Source organism: Hylobates moloch, unplaced genomic scaffold (assembly GCF_009828535.3).
Source record: "Hylobates moloch isolate HMO894 unplaced genomic scaffold, HMol_V3 SCAFFOLD_23, whole genome shotgun sequence".
Lineage (NCBI taxonomy): Eukaryota > Metazoa > Chordata > Mammalia > Primates > Hylobatidae > Hylobates > Hylobates moloch.
The window spans coordinates 575,575-590,482 of NW_026652298.1; positions in this window are offsets into that span (position 1 = coordinate 575,575).

Sequence of the window (14,908 nt, forward strand, 5' to 3'; positions counted from 1 at the left end):
TTCACAATTCTATCCTCATTTAATGGAAGGAAGATAATATTTAGTAAGCAATAAATTTGGACATAAATCAAGATGCGAGCCAGATTTACCACCATTCATTCACTGAAAATATTTGCAGACAATTTTTCTGTTTGTCTGAAGAAATTCAGCTCTTTTAAAATGTTATCTAAAAGTCACAATTTGGGGAACATACATGGCCTGGTAGACCGAATCTATATTCAAATGATTATGTATTTAAAAGAAAGACCTCGGAATTTAAAGGAACCATATATATTTTTTATTTACTACAAGAAAACATTATACAATTTTATTTATGCCACACCAGCATTTTTATATTTGTTCATCTAATACCTCTGCTTATTTTTTTCATATTGAGAAAGAACACAAACTTTGATGCTTCTTTTATATTAAAAGACCACAAATAAGTTTATAGAGAACAGTAACACCAGCTCTCAGCGTTTCCTTTTCAAGAGTCATATTTCATCAAAATCATTTCTTATTCTTTGAGTCCTAGAGTTCTTATTCATCAAGTTTTAATTGACAGTGTTTATTTTCCCACATGTTGTCTTTGGAACAAGGCCATTCATGAAAGCAGTTTAATTAGTGAGTCTGCCACTCTATTCAAACCCTGAATCAAAGCTCTATCTGATTTTAATTTATGTAAAAAAAAATAAAAATGTATAGTCATTTGCAAGTATAATGTGATAACTGCTGTGTTTATTTCCTTTGTCTGGCATAAAAGGTGAGAAAAAGGTCATACATGTTGTTAAGGGTTGCAGTTTAGGAAGTATTTTCTAATCATTTGTTTTGTTATATTGCAAATAATTGATATGCCACTTATTTCTGCAAGAAAAAACAGGCTTGAAGTGGTTGGGATATTAATCATTTTGATAGTATCTACTTAAAGCATTGATCTGTTTTGACTTGTGGCTCTGAACTCTGGGCTAGGGCAAAGATATAATATCCTATCCAGTGTTTTATGACCACTTATTTGAAGATTAGTGTGGGACATGAGGACCTTGCTATTTTTTTGCCAAGACATCGCAAGTCTCCCAAATCACTTTAACTGTGTTTTTAAAACATTTTTAAGCAACATAATTATTTTTTGAAATTAATCTATACATTAGACAGTCTATACATGACAAACATGAAGATCTAATACCAAGATTTGGGAGACGGGATCTTGGAACTCCATCTGTTTGACGACTAGGACCACTGAGGCACCTCCAATAAACTCTGTAGAGTGCCTCCAGCATAATTTAAAAGCCACCGACCTAATCCATTATGGCTTTACTTAATATTGGAGTGATCTGTAAAGAATATAGTATTGGAGTCTGAACTGGAACAGTAACTTGTAGGACTCAAGAAAGACTGTTTAAGGAAAGTTGGCATAAAAAAACTGTTTCTGTTGACTTAAGAGTAGGTTCACCTATCTGAGGAAATTAAGTAGTTGATAGTTTAATGCTAGGTATCTTTTATGATAATAAAGTAAGATGTCTTCTTATGACAGTTAATTGAGTTGTATCATGATGTAGAATGACAGATTTTGTTTCAAACAACTGCATCAGAACCTTTGTAAGCAAATATTCTAAGGAGAATCAATCTTATTTTTTAATTGAACTTTTTGAAATCGGGGATACTATAATAACGGATAAAGATGATTTTCTGTATTTCTAAAGAATCTAATTTCAATTACTACCATTAACATATAAATGTGCTTCCAAAATCCAAGCAGGTCCATACAATTTGGAGATTTGAACACTGTTATTATGCTTTAATTCAATCATTCATTAAAATATTATCTATTCACTTATTTGATGATTCCGAACATTTGATATTGTATTGTGTTTTTATAATTATTTGAAATCTGTTCACCAATGCTTTGTAATGGTTTTATTAATTGTGTAGCCATTGCTACTTAGATAGTAACCCACCGAGCAAAGGCAGTCATTTATTTTCATCCTTGAAGTAGGGGAAGAAAATTATTAATTTATTAGTTCTACTTTTTCCTGCATTGCTGATTTTATAAACATTTTACTATGAATAATCGGTTAAAAGAAGAAAACGAACATTTGAGAACAGAAAAAAGTAATAATATACAAATAATCTAGTGCTATAAAATGCATTATAGTAAGACACTTTTGGTGTCTTCGAGTGCACTATGTTGGAATAAATTTTATACTTGTTGCTCAGTAAATCTCAGTCATATGTTGGGTTTAAAGCTGTTTTTTTTTTTTATTTATTTAAAGTTTAATTTTAAAAGTGCCACATTGTAAAAGTTACTGTTAAGTACTATGTAAAAAACCAACCCAAGCTATTGTTAATGCTCTGAATGTTTTTCTTTGAATATTTCAGTTTAGAGAAGAAATTCCTTCATTTTTCTCCCCTTTGCTAAAAGAAAGAAAATCTATAATATGTAAGTCTATAAATCTTTAAATAACTGAAAGAATTTTAGCAGTACTTTGTATAATAAAAATATTTTTTAAACCATAACTTGCCTTAGAGCATGGGGTTTCAGAAAGTTTTAACGAAAAACTCATCATCCTCATTAAAGAGTCTGGATAACTTCATCAGATGGTAATTTAATATGTCATGAAGGGGCCACTCAGCATTGGGTCATCTACCATCTAAATAAATATGGATTTCATGGTGGCATTTGAAGCACATTTTGCAAACATTATGATGTTCTATTGTCTTGCTGAATTCTTTATTATAACACTACCTCAAGACAAATGATAAACTGTTGGTAAGGTAAATTGGGTTTTCAATGTCAGGAACAAATAAAATTTTGCAAATAGAAGTCATTAAATAATTCAACAGGAAGACCATACTGGACACAGATGTTGTCAGTTACTTCTGGACAATGTGGTAACATGGATATTTCAGTCACTGGTAACAATGTCAGGGTTAACACCCAATGAGTTATTTGAAACAATTTGGGTTGCAAAATTTGAAATTAATTAGTCTATTTTGAGATCGATTTTCTACATGGGCCAATTTTATGTCCATTACCTAAAGCCACAATCTCCCACTCTAAAGAGTTAAAGGATGAAAACACCCAACTGCTACACTGGAATGGCAGACTGAATATTCAAGCATTTTGGCATTTAATGCCTGCTAAATTTTTGTGTGATTATATATAGATTTGATGTATATTATTACCCAGTAAATTCTTCTTGGGAATTTTGTATACATTATGGAATATTAGGATAAGTTTTTGTAGGTCAGAAGAATTTCAAGTAGTTTTTAGACAAAACATATCCATGAGTGTGAAAAAAGCTGTGTTGACGAATAGATTACATTTCACATTTACCAGCAAGTCAGTAAAAAATAGTGCTTATTTACATAGTCAATATAATTTAATGTTCTAAAAATAATATCTTCGATCTGCCCAATATTTAATGTATCATTTGAGATTTTTAAAAATGCAGCCACTCCTTTATGTAAACATTAAGATATGCCTATGTTTCTTTAACTATACAGCCTCTTTACAATAAATTTCTTGATTTTTGTGCACAGAATAGTATTGCAACCTGCTGTTTAGCCTTTGGTGCCTTAGAATTATTATAAATATTTAACAATATGTACATAATGTAAATACTGCCAAGAGATCAGTAAGGCCAAATATTTTCTCTGTTCACTTTTTATTGCTCTTGCTTTCTATTGCTACTCAAGCCTCTTTTATCCAGCTTTGTAATAGTTCCAACATTGTAGCCAATGTAAATGTTTACTTTCAATAAATCTGAATTTGTTCAACAAGTACGGTATATGTGGGCAGTATTTTGAAAACTCAGTTAGGCTTTAGATTCTCCTGTTGATGAATCTTGCTTCTAGGGACTATGTATTTGAAGGTCTCAAGAAACTCTAAAAATGATGTTGCCTTTTTTGTTTTTAAAGTGAGGGAAAAAAAGAAAGTCTTTTCAGTATTCCCCCATGTACTTTCAACAGATTTAAATTGATTGTATGAGTGCCGTTTTAATTTCAAATTCTGTCAAGAAGTATAGCATTGAAACAAAAGATTCTTGTATGTTTGTACGTGTGTCAGTTTGTAACATCTGGCCATAATATCTAAAGGAGTATTTCAAATGAAATGTCCTGAATTGTCTAAGCATTTTTGACCTGATAAGTAATCAGAAAATGATTTTTAAAGCACCACTTTTTATAAAATACATCTTATTAACTGAATAAGATCTTAGTCCATAAATAAATATGGTCCTGTAAACCCATTAATAGTAAAAAATTATGAGCTTACTGGATATTCTTACAATAAGTAAAATAATTTTTTATTCATGATATATTCATAACTGAGAAGTTTTAGATAGCAAACTTCTTTTGTTAGACTTGATTTCAGTTACTCTAGAAATACTTGTTGGGAGTCTAGTATGCATTTTTGACAGTAAGTATAAGGAGTAGAGAACATTAGATTTTGTCTTGCCCTTAAGGAACCTTCAATTTTTTTGTGAAAAGAAAGCAAACACATTTGGAAATAATTCTAGAATAGTACAAGATGAACAATGCAGAATGGAAAAGACAAATGCAAGCAAAACTTGGGGGAAAGAACAAACCATTGCATTCACTGAAATGAAAACTGCACCCTTAATATCTTGAATCCTTAAATTAGTACTAATGAGTAATGTTGTTAATATTATTAATTTCCATTTACTTATTCACCAGACACTTCACAACTCTAAAACAAAATCAAATATTCTCTTGGCCCTTGTACTGACTGTCAAGATGCATCCTAGGCTCTTAGAAGTATTTCTAGAGTGATTGGAATCAAGACATATACTTTGTTGTTGATAATACATATATTAGCACTTAATTTTTTGTTGATTTTTTAAATTTTTAATGATGTTTGTTACTCCTATGACACTTATCTGTCCTCCTCATGGAAGCTGGCCAGAGCACAGTTCTAACTCTCCAGTTAACTTAATTTACCTTTCCTAGTCCCCCCACTTTTAATGACCACTAGCTAGCCTGATAAAATCACCTGTGCTTTTAAAAACCATACAGGCTGCTTTATTGGAAAGCCAATGTTAAGAATTACTTAAAGTGTCTGAATTTATTTGGCCTCTCTTTCTGTTCCCAACTTCTGGGTCGCTCTTTTTAATTATTTCAAATAACGGTGACTTGTAACATGGATCTAACAAGACTGATCTTTTCAAAGATATCCAACATATATATAGTTTAAAAAATCATGTATTCTTCATTTTCAGATAGATCAAAGTTTTGATTAAACAGTTTTTACTTTATATAGCACTTTATAATTTAGAAAGCACTTTCACATAGATTGTCTTATTTTCTCTTAAAAATAAGACAATGTAGAATGTACTTAGTAGGTATCCTGGTATCACGGATGAGAAGCTAATCACTTTCCAAATAGGTCACTACGCTCCAAAGCTAGCATCAGGGATTCTGAGTCTCATCTCTGAGCTTTCTAATAAACCAGGTTTGTTACTGCTGAGATCCCATCATGGCGAAACTCATAGCAAAGGTAAGAATTATAGGAGACTAGTGAGAAGAGTCAATGAAGAGAGAGTGCTGACTGCCTTCAAGAGCTGTATCAGGGAAACCTGAAATACCATTGTATAGGCTGGGTGGGATTTTATTCTGGAGAGCTTGGAAGGAAAGAAGTCTGCACTGGATGTAATTGGCAATGGAAAAATCATTGTCAGCCCTTGGGTGAGTGACATGAAAGGGGGGGTTTAGAAGCATGTTGGCAGCTGTATGCAGAAAGGATTTCTGAGAGGGAGGCAGAAAGCAAGAAGAAATATTATATATCTCTTGTAGTAATTCTGGCAGGATTGAAGGCTTAGAGAAGAAGAACTGAGAAAAAGGATGGATATAAGAAACTAAGAATATTTAGGAAAAAGCTGTAGGAAACGAGATCCAATTTATAATATAAATTGAGAATAATTTCCTTCTTGATTTTTTATTGGAGATCGATTAAGATTCTCCCATAGCATTTAGTATTCCGAGAAGGACTGACTGAAGACAAATGACTTGGCTATGCTGGCTCTACACTAAGAAGTCTGTGAGCACATATTCAGCCATGTGAAGGGAAAGAAGAGAGGAGTATTCTGAATCACATGGAGACATGTTTGAGAACAAATCTCCCCTACACCTGTAAAACCAGGCTTACTGAATACTGAGATCTGTAAGAGAATGGTTGCAGTAGTGCAGTAAATCTCATGTCTGTTTTAACGTGATTTATTATTTCCAAGATCTATCCGTGTGTGTGTGTGTGTGTGTGCACGCGCGCGCGTGTGTGTGTCTGTGTGAGAGAGAGAGAGAGATGCGTTTTAGCCTGGGGAACACTTAGGACTCACCACCCAGAATGGTGGCATCCTATTCTTTACACTCAACTTGAAAGACACAACCCACTATGAATGGCTCCAACTCCGACCCGTAGTCTGATGAGTCTGATGACATTTAAATCTGCAGCTCGTTTGTATCTTTCCCTTGAGCTTCAAAATTACATGATCAAATACCTCCAAACAAAAATCTCTTCCGGAATGTTCCCGGGACACCTCAAACAAACTCTAACCAATGTCCCCACCCCCCACCATTCTACTCCTCTTCTTGCACTGTTATCATTGAACCAAAGAATGGCCACACCTTCCACCTGTTTGGCCAAGTGAGAAGATAAATTATCCCCTATCCTCTTCCCTTTCACCCAGTCCCATCCTCCAATAAATAGCTAAGCCTTGTTAATTTTTCTTGTTGAGTGTCTTGTGTTCGACAATCTCGTTCTCTCCTGTGACTTCTTTTGCTAACATTCATGTAGGTTATAGCAATATCCTTCAGGCAGCTTTCCTTGACTGAATCCAGTACCCTTTACCGGGAACAAATTCAGCTAGCACATAGTACACTTATGATTGGTAAAATACTGAATGCCTCTGTATGTTAGTAAATAGACATCCAGTCCCATATTGCCCAGATGCAGCAACAAAAATGTTAGCTTAACACACAGAGGACCTTTCTCCTGTACTTTGCCCCCTGCTAAATAGGCTATGACTGGCTCTACCTCCTTCCTGACCCTTCGCTCTCTCTTAATGCTGAAGCTAAAGTGATCTTACTGAAATGAAAATCCAATTTTGTAATTCCTTTGCTTAAAATCCCTTCAATATCTCCGAATTTCTCACTCAGTAAAAATTTCTCACCAAACCTTTCACACATGACCCTTCATGGTCAAGCCCCTGCTTCCCTCTCATCCCTCTCCAGCCTCATTTTCCACCACCACCTTACACTCAGCATTGCAACCCCACTGAATTCTTGGCAGTTCCAAGAACAGCCCATTGCCTCCCACCTCTCACTTGCTTTTTCTTTCTGCCCCGGTCACCATTTCCAATTTATACTTCTTTTGACTCTCAACTTATTCCCAGTCTAGACCAAATGGTCCTTCTGGATCTTTTCCAAGTATCTGGCCATAGTTCATCTATTTCACTTAGCACACAGTGTTGAAAAGGTTTATTGATTTGCCTGCTTTTTCCCCCCCCGGCTACTCTTCCTCCATGCCACCATGCACAGATTATTTCCAGTACCAACTAAATGTTTGGGACTTAAGTGGGTGTACACATGCACAATATTACAAATGTCTATCTGAGAAAAACAGTCTTCAAATAAAGTGGCATTAAAGCTGAAAATCTTAGATATGTCTTCTATTGGTATATACTAGATTCATACATCTAAATAAATACCTGTGGTGGGTACATGTCAAGCCAAGGCCATCACTGTTCTGATCACCATCATCACTATCATCCTGGGCATCATTTCCAGCTGTATCACCTGCAGGAAAATGTAGGAATCTCATACTGTTGGCAACATCTACACTCTCTCTTACTCTTGAAGTATATATTTTCATTTTAACTTTAGAGCAAGCAATACCTGGATTGGAAGGTCGCTTTGAGGGCCCAGAATGAAACATAAAACTAGATACTTACAAATATATAATTTAATGTCAGTAATTTGCATAACCAAAGGATCATTGCTTTGCTAAATAATTACCTTAAATAATGAGCTTCCCTAACATACTTGAGTTCATTTACAGGTCATTAACTACTTGACGTACAAGAAAGAGAGCTACTTTAAGCTATAGTACTAATATTCATTACCAGTAATAATAAATCAGTGATGGAATTAAGCACATCTATAACTATAAGTCAATGGGAAAATAAAGTTTCTTCCAAGGGAATTGCATTCTTCTAACATAGTATAAATTGTAACTAACCTGAATTTTATTACACATTTTTCTCTGTCAACATCCAACTTAATTTTTGCAGCCCTGAAATTGGGAATATTTCTATTCTTTATGTGTTTCCTGGTTAACTTCTGGGATACACATTTCTTAATAGTTGTAGGCTTACAACATAGTCAATTTTCTAGTTCTAATAACAGCAGCTCAGGAGTGGAATAGTTTTCTGTAGTGTATTATTTGGATTCTTTTTCTTCGAGTTGCTGCCTGTTGCAAATCTACCCGTAATTCAAGGTCAAGTTCATGTACTCCTGAGTACATGAATACTTGTACTTTTCATCTAGCCATAAAAGATCTCTCTCTGCTCCAAATACCTGAAACATTTTGTAGCTCTCCTGGAGCACTGATTTATAGCTATCACTATTTCTAGGGCTTTTTTTGTAAAAAATTCCGTTCCTGAACATAACGCTCTACCACCACTAACAATTTCTCTCTGTTAATGTTACGCTTAATTCTGTAAGTTTAACCTGTTAAATATTCAGCGTTTAACTTTTTAAAACCTTGTAATTAAATAGCATTTTACATTTCAGTTAGTATTGAAGGAAGTGACACAGTGAGTCCAGACACTGAACTGAAGGCAACCACAGTCTCTTCACTTCTTTGATAATGTCTCCACTTCTACACCACCAGGATGATTTGTAGGGAGTAACAGGGCAGAGCTACCATTGAGCCCCATACTATAACAATTTAATGAATAACAGATCCACCACTTTTGTTTCATCCTTTCTATGGGAGTTTTCTTAAATTTTGGGGGGTAAAATCGTCTGGTTTCTCATTGGACCTGAGGCAAGATATTAAGTTGCATATTGACACTCAGAAAACATCTGACAGATGCACAGGTTACCTTTTAATATATGGAAGTTTAAAAAATATATGTACAAGCAAACATTAAATTTCATAAGCATATTGATTTAGTTTTATAATTGATGTCATCCATTTATAGAGATTGGGCATGCTATTTTAGCTTGCATTTTGAGGGTTTGGAAGAGTGTGCTAGCACATTTTCCCATCAAAATAGCAGTGACAATTTCTTACTATTTTATTTCTGTCCAAGGCACCACCATCCAAAGTCACAAGGTTGAAAACCATTTCCTTGCCTTCCCCATCCACTCAGCCCCCAGGAACTGTGAAGTATCTATCCAAGATACCCCTGACTTCCCTGGACTGGTACAGTATTTGTCAGCTCTGATATTTTCAGTTATTTATTCAAAAGACATTTTTAGTCCATGATATGTACGAAGCTCTAACTAGTATTCTCTAAAAGCTCATCTTTCAAAAAGTAGTTCTTGCCTTAAAAAGAATCTTCAGTCTATAAAAGAGTATATATGAGAAGCAGTTACAATCCAGTATGATGCATGATGTTGTAGGGTAGGTACATGGAAGGAAACCTCTCACTGAGCCTTAAAAACCTTGTCAAGGTACCATCCCGTGCAATAAATCCTGTGGCTGTCATTGCTATAAAGACCACACATCCTTGTATGTAAGCCCTTTATGAAGAAACTAAACTGTTCTCCATCTTTTTTAAAATGTGTGACAAAATCACTTCATATACCTTTTATTTTCAGTCAAGCCAGGGTTCCCACTAATTCCAAATCTACAAACTATAGACTCTCTTAATTCTACGCCTTTCCTCACTCTGTTTCCCTTTTATTTGAATCATTCTACCCATTCTCACTGTCAGAAGAGTTGATTTTAATTCTCCTTCCTTAAAATCTCAAAGGAAATCCAACTTCCTGTCTGAAGCCCCTCACCAGGCACAATCTTTCTTCCTTGCAGTCTCATAGCTATTAACGCAAATGTATCTTGGGTCTGGGGGACATCTGCTGTGAGTAACAGCACCAGCATTTCTTCCACAAGCCTGGAAGCTCCTATGGGTAAGAAACTGTATATTTTTACTTCCTGGTGTCCACCACCACCCCAAGTAAGTAGTATGTTATCAGCAAGTATGTTGGACTGAATAAACTTTAAAAACATAATTTGAAAACTCTGTAGGCAAAGTAGTATTATTGCATGCCATCATCACATTCTTATGTGGTTTCTGCCCTTCCACACCAATGGTACCAAAGTAATCTGAGGACAGATAATATATCTAAACTCTGTTTTACAAATTGAATACAGCAAAATTTCTGCCTTTTGTACAGAAAAAAGGAAAAAACGTCAAACCTCAACCCGAGATCCTGATTGTTCTTCATGTTTCCTATTTTGCCTTGGACATACAACTGTCTGATGCCTTCCTCACAGCAAAGCTTGGCCTGGCCTGGTTGAAATTAACATGTTTGGTGGCTACAGAAGTGAGAGTCAAAAGGAGAAGCTAAACCCTGAGACTCCTTTTCTGGAGAGCTGTACGGCCTCCAGTCTCTGCTGACTCCTGCCCTCATCTGCACTGGCACCAACTTCCTGTTTTAGCTTCCTTTATGAAAGTCTCAAGAGACTCACCAAAATGGATATTTCAGTCTGTGTGTGGCTACTTTTTCTTCTGCAAGTGAATAAAGAAAGAGTCTTGCGACGGGGTCCCCAACCCAAGAGGCTGAAGTTTTCTTGGAGAATAAAACTTTTGGAGTTTTCTGAGGGCATGATTGGAGAAGCCCTCGGAAATCCCTAGAAGAGCAGCCATGTATTTTCCTTTGCTGATGTGAGGTGAGAAGCTGAGGGAGGGTAGAAGCCTGAATTTTATTCGTCACACAGGCAACAGAGGAGGAAAGCCCAGGTCAAAAACAGCAGTGAGAGGGACAGAGATGGAGCACATGGGGGCCTCTGGGATAATCTGGGCACCCTTTGAAACCAAGAAGAGTATCAAGAGAAATTCATTTCTCAGCCCTCTACTTAGAAGCCCCATAGGAACCCTGACTCTATTCCACGCTTATTTTTCATGCTACTTTGTACAAATATTCAATTTTTGTTTAAATGCTTAGTAACTTGCTTGGTTGTCTTCAAAGCTCTGCTGCTTTTATTCCTTTGAAATTGTCTAGTTATTCAAGTCAAAAAAAATTACATGTTTATTTTTCTGTGATGTTTCATTTTATTTATCTGTATAAATAAGCTTTTTCCTCAGCATGACTATAACCACACGTCTACCCACACCCTCACCTCCACAACTGCCCTGCAAGCATCTGTGTTGTTGACACATTTTCAAAAACATCAGTCTGGAAGGTGACAAGGTAAAAGGTTGGCCCATATTGGATTGTGACACTGTTGACAAGGTGTCACCATATCAGGAGTTGCAGACAAAAGGCAAGCAGTGTGAGCACAGCTTAGGAATCTAGCAACCAGCGTGATTTTCTACGTGACCACCAATAGACCCCACAACAACGGAGAAATCAAAGTGAAAAGGTTTAAAGGCAGTGACAGCGGCTGACGTTTAATAAAGGTGGCAAAGACAAGAAGTAAAATATTAAGTTCAGGCTACAAGATAGCAACTTCTCTTCACAATGGAACTATCTAGTGTATTCAGTTTGTCAAAGAAAACCTGTAATTCACTTATTCGCCTTCTGTTTTCCTGGAAGGTGTAGAATGGGGTGCTGGGCACAGAGTATGCATGAGATACCCTAATTAATTACACAGTTTTTTTCTAAGATTTTTCAGCCCTACATGATTTGATCCCTCCCATCAATCCAACCTTATCTCCTATCACCTCTCCCTCTCAACTCACTGAATTGAATCATTTTCCTTTTTTCTATATGTCCTCTCAACACAACATGGGCCCATTCACTCTCAGGAGGCTTCCGAGTCATCTTCCTTGCTTAGAGGGTCCTCTTCCTCTGTCCTCCAGGTACCAGGTTTCTGTAAATACCTGCAGGCCCAAGCTAAGGTCCGCCCCCTCCATGTATTCTTTTTAAACTGTAACCTCTATTGTTTAGAGAGGCATTGTGAGTTTTTATTTTCTCTCCCTAATATTTTATAAAGTCCTACATGGAAAGAAATATCATTTATAGTTTAGATTTTTGCAAAGGTCAGCATACAGCAAGAACTCAATAAATAATTATTGAACGAGCAAACTGAATTGACCAGCTAATTGAATGTTAAGAGAATGAGAAAGTTAGGATTTGAGGAAGACTGGATATGTAGCCAAAAAATGTCTATAATAAAAACATTTAGTCATTCCTACTTCTCTGCCCACACAGCACTCATGTATACTTCTGCTTAAAGTTTTCTCACAAATGTAACTGTTCATACAATGATGTCTCTTTGTGTTTTGTGAGATCAAAGCACTGGAGTTATTCACCTGTGTCTTGTGCTTTAGCCCAGGGCCTGATACAGACAAGGCACTCAATATACCTTGATAAATGAGCTAGTTACCCAGTGAAAAAATAAATTAAGTGAAAACAAGATCAAATTTGGAGGCCTCTAAGCAATACCTACTCACATCTATAAGGAGATTATGTCATGTATTGAAATTACTCCTGTGGGCCCCAGGAGAAACATATCCTTGGACTGAAAAGGATAGTTAGGATGTGGATGCTTGGAGGAAGGAGCGGGCAGTGTTCTAAGTAATGAGACCTACCTGAAAGCCTTCATGAGAGTGGAAACCTTTAAAGTGTGCAAGCTTTTGGAAAGGGTATGGTTTCCATTCATTCTATTCCTTTTTGGTGCCAGGATTTGTGTCATCTTACTCTAGCGCACTATGTTTACTTTGAATTTGCCTTTCTCATCACTGGTGGCTTCCCTTGTTGTCTCCACTCTCCTCTTGAACTCCAATTATCTCGAAATGCAAACTGAAGGTGGACAGAGAATGAGAGATCCGGGAGTCAGCCTAAAGGCCAGGATGCTGGGCGAAGGGCTCATTTCTCCTGACTGAATGAATCAGGGATGAAAATTAGGGCATGTTCTAATAGGATATAATAAGCAACTTGAAGCATTTCACTACATCTGAATAATTTTTAAAAATGGGAATAGCTACTGTGGCCCAGGTACTGTGCTAGGCACTGGGGGGATGCAAAGGTGAAGGTGCCTCAATCCTTGCCCTTCAGCAGTGTGCAAACTCTGCAGTGCTTTTAAATAAGGATGATGATGATGATGACCAACACTATGTACAAGGCATTGTTCTCACCATTCCACATGCCTTAGTTCATTTAATATTTAAAATAATCTTTTAGGTGTATACCATTATTATCCCCTTTTTATGTATTAGAAGACCAATGCAAAAAGACAGCAATTTGCCCTAGGTTACATATTCAGTGAACAGTGGAATCAAAGCCATCCAATTCTATCTCACATTTTTAACTGCTCTGTGATTTTGTCTCCCTCACCCTCTGCTCAGCACCGTTCCAAGCACAGAATCCACATGCCAAAATGTTTACTGAACTGAATCATTTTGTATGCAGTGTTCATACAATCTCCCCATCCATGTTTTTTGAACTAATTTCGGCATTTAGAATGGCTCAGAAAAAGACATTGGCCAGGGAGAAAATCTTTATAGGAGTAAGAGGAACAGCTGCTAATCTAAATGCTACTCATAACACTTAGAGAGTTTGCCAACAAGTTCAACAGAATCTTGGAAATGTCTGCTCCAGAAAAGGTTGCGATCAATTCCAATGCCCATCTCATGCCCAGATTGCACAAGGGAAATCCAATGATCTTCTCACAGAATGTTGAATGCAACATCTGCAAGAAGGGCTATTGGGACAGGCTCTGTCCTGCAAAATACAACAGAATGAAACCTGGAAATCGTCACAACAATTTACATCACCTGGAATACAGTGACACTGATAATCCTCAAGACTATGAAGCTTTGGAATGATATCAGATTTACGGGGCCTAAAGCAAAACACCAGAGAAAATTCAATATGTATAGAGAACTCAAATGCCCACAAGGGAAGTGAAAGCTATGTTCTGCTTATTTGATATCATGTGATAAAACTGCCATTCAAAGTGTCTTCCTGTGAAGCAGTTTGTCAGAGTTGTGGAAAGAACCGTGAGATCAAAATGATTATTTATTTTCTACCTGTTTCATTTCTCTATTAAGGTAATAAGATGTATACCAGCCACTTATCATGTGCAATTGCCACAAAAGGAGTTAGGAATACAGAAATGAAATAGAATGAAATCTCAGACTGTTTCGTGAAGGCCGAGAAAATGTTTCTGATTTTTCACCACGGTTCCAATCCTGGGCATTTTTGCCTTAAAATCCATTCTGCACTCTTCCTCTGCTGTGCTCTGTGCCACTGCGAGATACAAACCTACAGATGACACTTCTCAGGCTTTTTTAATTGCAGGCTTCCAAATTAACTAATAACAATAGAAAGGACAAATTGATTGAAGAACAGGAGAAAGGAGCAGCCAGGGTGTTTCTCCCTCAGTTTGCTCCTGCGATGGCCTCTCCGATAGAAGCTCTTTCTCTCACATGGTTTCAGGTGGCTTTCAAAGGCTAGTAGCCTTCACAGGCAGGTAGTCATGGTTCCAGTTTATGAAGGGCGACCACAGTTCCTGGGTTCTCGCAGCATCACCTCTTTCAGCTTCTCCAGTTGGAATGCTGCTGGTTTCCTATTATTAACTTCTGGCTGCTTCCATGGGCCCTGTTTGGATTCTAGTCTCCTCCATCACCTGAATTACCAATACTCCACTTTAAACCCCCTCTGTTGTAAATATTCAAAATACTTCCTATTTTAGACCCTGATTAAGATAACTGCTGTATTTCCTGTGCCTAGAACAGAGTCT